Here is a 12,097-nt window from a genome sequence, read left to right as displayed (position 1 = left end):
TTCAGAGGAGGTATGCTCAGCGATGGTCATCGATCTTCCTGTGGGAACTGAATTCAGAGGAGGTATGATCAGCGATTGTCATCGATCTTCCTGTGGGAACTGAATTCAAAGGAGGCAAGCTCAGCGATTGCCATCCATCTTCCCTCGGGAACTGAATTCAGAGGAGGTATGATCAGCGATTGTCATCCATCTTCCTGTAGGAACTGACTTCAGAGGAGGTATGATCAGTGATTGCCATCCATCTTCCCACGGGAACTGAATTCAGAGGAGGTATGCTCAGCGATTGTCCTCGATCTTCTCGTGGGAACTGAATTCAGAGGAGGTACGATCAGCGATGGTCATCCATCTTCCCGTGGGAACTGAATTCAGAGGAGGTACGATCAGTGATTGTCATCCATCTTCCCGCGGGAACTGATTTCAGAGGAGGTACGATCAGCGACTGTCATCCATCTTCCTGCAGGAACTGAATTCAGAGGAGGTACGATCAGCGATTGTCATCGATCTTCCTGCAGGAACTGAATTCAGAGGAGGTACGATCAGCGACTGTCATCCATATTCCTGGGGGAACTGAATTCAGAGGAGGTACGATCAGCGATTGTCATCCATCTTCCTGCGGGAACTGAATTCAGAGGAGGTACGATCAGCGATTGTCATCCATCGTCCTGGGGGAACTGAATTCAGAGGAGGTATGCTCAGCGATTGTCATCGATCTTCTCGTGGGAACTGAATTCAGAGGAGGTAGGATCAGCGATTGTCATTGATCTTTCTGTGGGAACTGAATTCAGAGGAGGCAAGCTCAGCGATTGCCATCCATCTTCCAGCGGGAACTGAATTCAGAGGAGGCACGGTCAGCGATTGCCATCCATCTTCCCATGGGAACTGAATTCAGAGGAGGCATGATCAGCGATTGTCATCCATCTTCCTGCGGGAAATGAATTCAGAGGAGGTACGATCAGCGATTGCCATCCATCTTCCCTCGGGAACTGAATTCAGAGGAGGTACGGTCAGCGATTGTCATCCATCTTCCTGCGGGAACTAAATTCAGAGGAGGTACGATCAGCGACTGTCATCCATCTTCCTGCGGGAACTGAATTCAGAGGAGGTACGATCAGCGACAGTCATCCATCTTCCTGCGGGAAATGAATTCAGAGGAGCTACGATCAGCGATTGCCATCCATCTTCCCACGGGAACTGAATTCAGAGGAGGTATGCTCAGCGATTGCTATCCTTCTTCCCTCGGGAACTGAATTCAGAGGAGGTATGATCAGCGATTGTCCTCGATCTTCTCGTGGGAACTGAATTCAGAGGAGGTACGCTCAGCGATTGTCATCCATCTTCCCGCAGGAACTGAATTCAGAGGAGGTATGATCAGCGATTGTCATCCATCTTCCTGCAGGAACTGAATTCAGAGGAGGTATGATCAGCGATTGTCATCCATCTTCCTGTGGGAACTGAATTCAGAGGAGGTATGATCAGCGATTGTCCTCGATCTTCTCGTGGGAACTGAATTCAGAGGAGGTACGATCAGCAATTGTCATCCATCTTCCCGCGGGAACTGAATTCAGAGGAGGTACGATCAGCAATTGTCATCCATCTTCCCGCAGGAACTGAATTCAGAGGAGGTACGATCAGCGATTGTCATCCATCTTCCCGCAGGAACTGAATTCAGAGGAGGTATGATCAGCGATTGTCATCCATCTTCCTGCGGGAAATGAATTCAGAGGAGGTACGATCAGCGATTGCCATCCATCTTCCCTCGGGAACTGAATTCAGAGGAGGTATGATCAGCGATTGTCATCCATCTTCCCACGGGAACTGAATTCAGAGGAGGTATGCTCAGCAATTGCTATCCATCTTCCCTCGGGAACTGAATTCAGAGGAGGTATGATCAGCGATTGTCATCCATCTTCCTGTAGGAACTGACTTCAGAGGAGGTATGATCAGCGATTGTCATCCATCTTCCTGTGGGAACTGACTTCAGAGGAGGTATGATCAGCGATTGCCATCCATCTTCCCACGGGAAGTGAATTCAGAGGAGGTATGCTCAGCGATTGTCCTCGATCTTCTCGTGGGAACTGAATTCAGAGGAGGTAGGATCAGCGATTGTCATCGATCTTTCTGTGGGAACTGAATTCAGAGGAGGCAAGCTCAGCGATTGCCATCCATCTTCCCGCGGGAACTGAATTCAGAGGAGGTATGCTCAGCGATTGCCATCCATATTCCCGCGGGAACTGATTTCAGAGGAGGTACGAACAGTGATTGTCATCCATCTTTCCGCTGGAACTGAATTCAGAGGAGGTATGCTCAGCGATTGTCCTCGATCTTCTCGTGGGAACTGCATTCAGAGGAGGTACGATCAGCGTTGGTCATCCATCTTCCCGCGGGAACTGAATTCAGAGGAGGTACGATCAGCGATTGTCATCCATCTTCCCGCGGGAACTGATTTCAGAGGAGGTACGAACAGTGATTGTCATCCATCTTTCCGCTGGAACTGAATTCAGAGGAGGTACGATCAGCGACTGCCATCCATCTTCCTGTGGGAACTGATTTCAGAGGAGGTACGATCAGCGATTGTCATCCATCTTCCTGCGGGAACTGAATTCAGAGGAGGTACACTCAGCGACTGTCATCCATCTTCCTGCGGGAACTGAATTCAGAGGAGGTACGATCAGCGATTGCCATCCATCTTTCTGTAGGAACTGAATTCAGAGGAGGTACGATCAGCGACTGCCATCCATCTTCCTGTGGGAACTGAATTGAGAGGAGGTATGATCAGCGTTGGTCATCCATCTTCCCGCGGGAACTGAATTCAGAGGAGGTACGATCAGCGATTGTCATCCATCTTCCCGCGGGAACTGATTTCAGAGGAGGTACGAACAGTGATTGTCATCCATCTTTCCTCTGGAACTGAATTCAGAGGAGGTACGATCAGTGACTGCCATCCATCTTCCTGTGGGAACTGATTTCAGAGGAGGTACGATCAGCGATTGTCATCCATCTTCCTGCGGGAACTGAATTCAGAGGAGGTACGATCAGCGATTGCCATCCATCTTCCTGTGGGAACTGAATTCAGAGGAGGTACGATCAGCGACTGCCATCCATCTTCCTGTGGGAACTGAATTGAGAGGAGGTATGATCAGCGAAGGTCATCCATCTTCCTGCGATAACTGAATTCAGAGGAGGTATGATCAGCGACAGTCATCCATCTTCCTGTGGGAATTGAATTCAGAGGAGGTATGATCGGCGATTGTCCTCAATCTTCCTACGGGAATTGAATTCAGAGGAGGTATGATCGGCGATTGTCATCCATCTTCCTGGGGGAACTGAATTCAGAGGAGGCATGATCAGCGATTGTCATCCATTTTCCAGCGGGAACTGAATTCAGAGGAGGCACGGTCAGCGATTGCCATCCATCTTCCCATGGGAACTGAATTCAGAGGAGGCATGATCAGCGATTGTCATCCATCTTCCTGCGGGAAATGAATTCAGAGGAGGTACGATCAGCGATTGCCATCCATCTTCCCTCGGGAACTGAATTCAGAGGAGGTACGGTCAGCGATTGTCATCCATCTTCCTGCGGGAACTAAATTCAGAGGAGGTACGATCAGCGACTGTCATCCATCTTCCTGCGGGAACTGAATTCAGAGGAGGTACGATCAGCGACAGTCATCCATCTTCCTGCGGGAAATGAATTCAGAGGAGGTACGATCAGCGATTGCCATCCATCTTCCCACGGGAACTGAATTCAGAGGAGGTATGCTCAGCGATTGCTATCCATCTTCCCTCGGGAACTGAATTCAGAGGAGGTATGATCAGCGATTGTCCTCGATCTTCTCGTGGGAACTGAATTCAGAGGAGGTACGCTCAGCGATTGTCATCCATCTTCCCGCAGGAACTGAATTCAGAGGAGGTATGATCAGCGATTGTCATCCATCTTCCTGCAGGAACTGAATTCAGAGGAGGTATGATCAGCGATTGTCATCCATCTTCCTGTGGGAACTGAATTCAGAGGAGGTATGATCAGCGATTGTCCTCGATCTTCTCGTGGGAACTGAATTCAGAGGAGGTACGATCAGCAATTGTCATCCATCTTCCCGCGGGAACTGAATTCAGAGGAGGTACGATCAGCGATTGTCATCCATCTTCCCGCAGGAACTGAATTCAGAGGAGGTACGATCAGCGATTGTCATCCATCTTCCCGCAGGAACTGAATTCAGAGGAGGTATGATCAGCGATTGTCATCCATCTTCCTGCGGGAAATGAATTCAGAGGAGGTACGATCAGCGATTGCCATCCATCTTCCCTCGGGAACTGAATTCAGAGGAGGTATGATCAGCGATTGTCATCCATCTTCCCTCGGGAACTGACTTCAGAGGAGGTATGATCAGCGATTGTCATCCATCTTCCTGTGGGAACTGACTTCAGAGGAGGTATGATCAGCGATTGCCATCCATCTTCCCACGGGAAGTGAATTCAGAGGAGGTATGCTCAGCGATTGTCCTCGATCTTCTCGTGGGAACTGAATTCAGAGGAGGTAGGATCAGCGATTGTCATCGATCTTTCTGTGGGAACTGAATTCAGAGGAGGCAAGCTCAGCGATTGCCATCCATCTTCCCGCGGGAACTGAATTCAGAGGAGGTATGCTCAGCGATTGCCATCCATATTCCCGCGGGAACTGTATTCAGAGGAGGTATGATCAGCGATTGCCATCCATCTTCCTGTGGGAACTGAATTCAGAGGAGGTATGATCAGCGATTGCCATCCATCTTCCCATGGGAACTGAATTCAGAGGAGGTATGCTCAGCGATTGTCCTCGATCTTCTCGTGGGAACTGCATTCAGAAGAGGTACGATCAGCGTTGGTCATCCATCTTCCCGCGGGAACTGAATTCAGAGGAGGTACGATCAGCGATTGTCATCCATCTTCCCGCGGGAACTGATTTCAGAGGAGGTACGAACAGTGATTGTCATCCATCTTTCCGCTGGAACTGAATTCAGAGGAGGTACGATCAGCGACTGCCATCCATCTTCCTGTGGGAACTGATTTCAGAGGAGGTACGATCAGCGATTGTCATCCATCTTCCTGCGGGAACTGAATTCAGAGGAGGTACACTCAGCGACTGTCATCCATCTTCCTGCGGGAACTGAATTCAGAGGAGGTACGATCAGCGATTGCCATCCATCTTTCTGTAGGAACTGAATTCAGAGGAGGTACGATCAGCGACTGCCATCCATCTTCCTGTGGGAACTGAATTGAGAGGAGGTATGATCAGCGTTGGTCATCCATCTTCCCGCGGGAACTGAATTCAGAGGAGGTACGATCAGCGATTGTCATCCATCTTCCCGCGGGAACTGATTTCAGAGGAGGTACGAACAGTGATTGTCATCCATCTTTCCTCTGGAACTGAATTCAGAGGAGGTACGATCAGTGACTGCCATCCATCTTCCTGTGGGAACTGATTTCAGAGGAGGTACGATCAGCGATTGTCATCCATCTTCCTGCGGGAACTGAATTCAGAGGAGGTACACTCAGCGACTGTCATCCATCTTCCTGCGGGAACTGAATTCAGAGGAGGTACGATCAGCGATTGCCATCCATCTTCCTGTGGGAACTGAATTCAGAGGAGGTACGATCAGCGACTGCCATCCATCTTCCTGTGGGAACTGAATTGAGAGGAGGTATGATCAGCGAAGGTCATCCATCTTCCTGCGATAACTGAATTCAGAGGAGGTATGATCAGCGACAGTCATCCATCTTCCTCCAGGAACTGAATTCAGAGGAGGTATGATCAGCGACTGTCATCCATCTTCTTGCAGGAACTGAATTCAGAGGAGATATGATCAGCTGGACATTGGCCTATCATACATTCCATCTGATGAGTTACAGATGGCCGATATCTTTCACAAGTCACAGAGCTCCCCATTGAACAGAAATGGCAAAATACTGGAATGTATTGAAAGGTGTTACTTTACCTGGAATGGGGGGGGGTATAAAAGTAAGCCATTGCTCTCCTTGTGGCCCCTCTTGGAGCCCAGGTGTCAGGACCCCATGATGTCTGTGGATTGTACCACCATGATTCTGTTTCTGTCCTGTAGTCCTCTCTATGTACTGGTAATATACTGTATGTTAGACTGTGACATCATTGTTTGTGTGTATCATATCCTTTATATTTTGTTATATTCCATTCATAGCAAGCTTCTTTTCTATGTAAACCAATCAGATCTTTATTTGTTGCACAGTTGTTATCATTTGGTATAAATATTATTGGTAATAGCCGGATGGGGATTGGCTCAATTCATATATAGACAAAAGGTTGTGATCACTTATTATATTTACTAGAGATGAGCGAATCGAACCAGGCGAACCGGAATTCGAGTCGAATTTCAGGAAATATTCGATTCGCGGCGAAACCGAAATTTTGCCTACTTCGGGTGCGCGAATCGAACATTTCCCGATCAGCCGGCAAAAGTGTCCCTGCAGTGAGCTCCGCTATTTCTGACAGTTCTCTGACAGAAGGAACAAATGTTTAGCGGTTGAAACATTGTATCTATTAGTTTACATTTAGGATACAGATGTTTCAACCGCTGTACATGTGAAGAAGCTGTGAGAGAACTGTCAGAAATAGAGGAACTCTGCACATACACTTTTTGCCGGCTTGGAATTATTCTTCTTTTCATCCTACTTCTTCTTCTTCATCCTCATCCTCATAAGAAGAAAAAGAAGAAGTAGGATGAAAATAAGAATAATTCCAAGCCTGCAAAAAGTGTATCTGCAGCGCTCCTCTAAGTGTATCTGCAGAATGTCATTTATGGAAAAAAATAGATACAATGTTTCAACCGCTGTATGGAAGGACAGTCCCAGAACTGTCATAAATAGTCTATTTCTGACAGTTCTGGGACATTCACTCCATACAGCTGTTTCAACCGCTGTATGGAGGGAATGTCATAGAACTGTCAGAAATAGACTATTAATGACAGTTCTGGGACTGTCCTTCCATACAGCGGTTGAAACATTGTATGTATTTGTTTCCATAAATGGATCCATTTGAAACAGCTGTATGGAGTGAATGTCCCAGAACTGTCAGAAATAGACTATTTATGACAGTCTATTGTATTTGTTTCCATAAATGGATCCGGTTGAAACAGCTGTATGGAGTGAATGTCCCAGAACTGTCAGAAATAGACTATTTATGACAGTTCTGGGACTGTCCTTCCATACAGCGGTTGAAACATTGTATCTATTTTTTTCCATAAATGACATTCTGCAAATACACTTAGAGGAGCGCTGCAGATACACTTTTTGCCGGCTTGGAATTAATCTTATTTTCATCCTACTTCTTCTTCTTCATCCTCATCCTCATAAGAAGAAAAAGAAGAAGTAGGATGAAAATAAGAATAATTCCAAGCCGGCAAAAAGTGTATCTGCAGCGCTCCTCTAAGTGTATCTGCAGAATGTCATTTATGGAAAAAAATAGATACAATGTTTCAACCGCTGTATGGAGTGAATGTCCCAGAACTGTCATAAATAGTCTATTTCTGACAGTTCTGGGACATTCACTCCATACAGCTGTTTCAACCGCTGTATGGAGGGAATGTCATGGAACTGTCAGAAATAGACTATTAATGACAGTTCTGGGACTCTGACAGTTCCATGACATTCCCTCCATACAGCGGTTGAAACAGCTTTATGGAGTGAATGTCCCAGAACTGTCAGAAATAGACTATTTCTGACAGTTCTGGGACAATCACTCCATACAGCTGTTTCAACCGCTGTATGGAGGGAATGTCATGGAACTGTCAGAAATAGACTATTAATGACAGTTCTGGGACTCTGACAGTTCCATGACATTCCCTCCATACAGCGGTTGAAACAGCTGTATGGAGTGAATGTCCCAGAACTGTCAGAAATAGACAGAAACTGTCACAGAACTGTCCTTCTTCTCATCCTTCTCCTTCTTCTCATCCTTCTTCTCATCCTTCTTCTCATCCTTCTTCTCATCCTTCTCCTTCTTCTCATCCTTCTCCTTCTTCTCATCCTTCTCCTTCTCCTTCTTCTCATCCTTCTCCTTCTCCTTCTTCTCATCCTTCTCCTTCTTCTCATCCTTCTCCTTCTCCTTCTTCTCATCCTTCTCCTTCTCCTTCTTCTCATCCTTCTCCTTCTCCTTCTTCTCATCCTTCTCCTTCTTCTCATCCTTCTCCTTCTTCTCATCCTTCTCCTTCTCCTTCTTCTCATCCTTCTCCTTCTCCATCTTCTCATCCTTCTCCTTCTCCTTCTTCTCATCCTTCTCCTTCTCCTTCTTCTCATCCTTCTCCTTCTCCATCTTCTCATCCTTCTCCTTTTCCTTCTTCTCATCCTTCTCCTTCTGCTTCTCCTTCTCCTTCTTCTCATCCTTCTCCTTCTTCTCATCCTTCTCCTTCTTCTCATCCTTCTCCTTCTCCTTCTTCTCATCCTTCTCCTTCTTCTCATCCTTCTCCTTCTTCTCATCCTTCTCCTTCTTCTCATCCTTCTCCTTCTCCTCATCCTTCTCCTCATCCTTCTCCTTCTTCTCATCCTTCTCCTTCTCCTTCTTCTCATCCTTCTCCTTCTCCTTCTTCTCATCCTTCTCCTTCTCCATCTTCTCATCCTTCTCCTTCTCCTTCTTCTCATCCTTCTCCTTCTTCTCATCCTTCTCCTTCTCCTTCTTCTCATCCTTCTCCTTCTTCTCATCCTTCTCCTTCTCCTCATCCTTCTCCTTCTCCTTCTTCTCATCCTTCTCCTTCTCCTTCTTCTCATCCTTCTCCTTCTCCTTCTTCTCATCCTTCTCCTTCTCCTTCTTCTCATCCTTCTCCTTCTCCTTCTTCTCATCCTTCTCCTTCTCCTTCTCCTTCTCTTTCCTCATCTCCAAGGGCATTTAAATTAAAGGTACAGTGTTCTGCACTAATTTAAAGGCTCTCTGAAGCCTAGAAACCCTTTTTATAAGTCATCTTCGTAGCGAAGAAATTCGCATCGAATCGAATTTCACACTGGAATTCGCCGAATCAGCCGAATCGAATTTTTGAGAAATTCGCTCATCTCTAATATTTACCATCAAGGGAATAAGTGAGGTAATGGCGGTGATCAGAGTACTATAGTGGGACTGCTGCTGGCATTCTGACACTGGGGGGGAACTGACTTGGTGTCACTGACATCTCCAGTGACACCAATACAGGGATCAGTGCTAATAAAATGCACTGACACTGTACTAATGGCACTGGGCAGGAAGGGGTAACATGAGGGGCCATCAAAAGGGTTAACTGTGTGTTGTGTGTGTGCTTCACTGTAAGTACACTGCTTTGTATGAGTCTGCTATGCAGAGCCATACAAAGTAGTGTGCAGGAGTTGACAGGGAAGAGGTCTGTGTTCTTTATACACAGGTCTCTCCCCCGTCGGTACTCACCGGGTGCTGATGAGGAATCACCGGCTGGGACCCAGTGGTTGACAACAAAGGCCATGAATGGCAATGCAGGTAGGGCACACGTGCACGCCCCCTACCCGGAACTGCAAATCCACACATATATACATGATTTTGCACAGCCGTACCGCCCTGTAGCAGTATTTCTGATATAGTGCGGCATTGAAGCTGTTAAAGCATAAAGTTAGTCACACATTTCTTCAAAAAACAGCACAACAGACAGTACTTACTGTCAATATGGAATGCCCCTTGTACTGATGACTTCCTCTTTAGTTGAAGTATTCCATCCTTCAATTGCCCCGACCTCCACAGTGATAACAGGAAGATAAATATTCAGAATACAATGTCCAGGAAGGGGGGATTCCCCCATCCACCTCACTTGTTTGGATGGAAAAGAGAAAAGACACTGTCCCATTTGGGGACCAAAGATTCTTAGTGGGGGGAGTGTGTAGTCAGGTGCAGACTACTAAGGGATGGAGGAGAGGAAGCATGGATAGATCATTGCATCACCTTTCTGCCTCTAGAGCACGGGTGTCAAACTGACGGCCCTCCTACTGTTGCCAAACTACACGTCCCATGAGGCATTGCAAGATTGGCAGTTACAAGCATGAATCCCAGAGGCAGAGGCATGATGGAACTTGTAGTTTTGCAACAGCTGGAGGGCCACCAGTTTGACACCCCTGCTCTAGAGGGAGACCACTCTTACTGACCCTGAAAGCAGAGGATCCTGGGACATGTAGTCCCTCAACCAACCCTTACTGAAGAATGAATTAGCCCAGAGACTACAACTGGCTTAAGAGCCAAAGCAACAGGGGATCCTTGGAGAGTTTATAAACTTACTGTAATTGGTGGTCTCGGGGTCTTGTCCTGGGGGCTCTGGAGAGTTCAGTTGTGTGCTGCCCTTCTGTTAGTTTCTGTGGAGAGAAACAGCAAAACGGGAGTTCTACATCCAGCCTTCCAGTGACCATCCTACGTAAGCAGCAAGCAGTTCAGTGACACTGTATCTTCTAGTGACCATCCTACGTAAGCAGCAAGCAGTTCAGTGACACCGCACCTTCCAGTGACCGTTCTACGTAAGTAGCCAGCAGTTCAGTGACACCGCACCTTCCAGTGACCGTTCTACGTAAGTAGCCAGCAGTTCAGTGACACCGCACCTTCCAGTGACCGTCCTACGTAAGTAGCAAGCAGTTCAGTGACACCGCACCTTCCAGTGACCGTCCTACGTAAGTAGCAAGCAGTTCAGTGACACCGCACCTTCCAGTGACCATCCTACGTAAGCAGCCAGCAGTTCAGTGACACCGCACCTTCCAGTGGCAGGTACCTAGAACCACATTCATCACCAGCCACCAGAGACACAGGGACATCCATACTGACCATAATCAGTGGCTTCCACTGCAGCCCGCTGTGCATTCTTCACATCATCCTATCTGCTCCAGAGCCTGTTCACCCCCCTTTCCTGCACCTCAATTTTATCTTCAGTCATGATTGGTGGGAGGGAGATTGTCCAACCTTATACAAATAATATGCTCAGTGATAATAATCAATAATGACCCTTGACTCCCAATTGGTGCATATAAATCAAAAAGTCCTAAATCAAATAGCCCAAAAGTTTTTGAAAGTCAATGTCCCTCTAAAAAACAAAAAATATAAAAAAAATATCCAAAAATTGTCCACAAAGTGATAATCTCTTCAGAGTCTTGTAAAAGCTGGGTTTACCTCAAACAAAACAAAAAATAAAAACCACATAGTGCATTATCCTTAGTATATATACAACATATAACTCATCCAGTGATACTTCACCAAAGTGAAACAAAAGGTGTAAACAGCAAACATGTGCCAATACACTATATATAGTGAAGAGCCGTGTAAGTGAATCACTCTTTAAAGTGCTTAAACACACACAAATCACGTCTACTGCAGTAAGGAGTGAATACCCTTACCAATATGTATATCACTTTAGGCCTTAGATAATAATCCCTAAGTAGACTGTATGATGGGATGAATGGTGTTCAGCCAGTATCCTCACTTCCACCTCATACTCCAATGTGGATCCATCCACACTAGTTACTCAGACCAGTTTCCATCATAACCGCCATCCAGATATCGATATATATATATACAAAAAATATATAGTATAATACCGCCACACTCTCGGATCACAAACTTTAATGGTGCTGCTTACAGTATAAAATCTTTCTTATCGCATGTTAAAGTATGAAAACCTTAATGCCAGCCGTCTAAGAGAGTCCAAACCGCTACAGACAGTCTCTATTCCACTCTCCAAGATGGCCGTCGCTCAACTTCCGGTTCCTCGTTTGCGTCTGACGTCACCTCCCTCTGACGCGTTTCGTCATTGGACGTAATCATAAAGGGTGCGGTTGTCAGACTGGGACGCTTCTTTATACTCCTCCTCTCATGATGGTGATACCGCGATCTCCATCTTTAGAAGGGGCACTGCTCTGCCTTTGACGGAGACCCACAACCACATCGTGTACTGGCATAAATATTGCAATAGCACCGACATGGACTCCATCTTAAGGAATGGCAATGCCCAAAAGATTGCGGATATAAACCCATCATGAATACGAACTTATATAAGCTACAACCCTCGGATAAGATCATTCTAAAAAGATTGTCCAACCTTCACTCTGTGCCTTACATATGGAC

This window comes from Staurois parvus, unplaced genomic scaffold (genome assembly GCF_062004578.1).
Source record: "Staurois parvus isolate SC_StPar_1 unplaced genomic scaffold, SC_StPar_1.0 ptg001208l, whole genome shotgun sequence".
In the NCBI taxonomy this organism is placed as follows: Eukaryota; Metazoa; Chordata; class Amphibia; order Anura; family Ranidae; genus Staurois; species Staurois parvus.
This window is presented reverse-complemented; position numbering follows the sequence as displayed.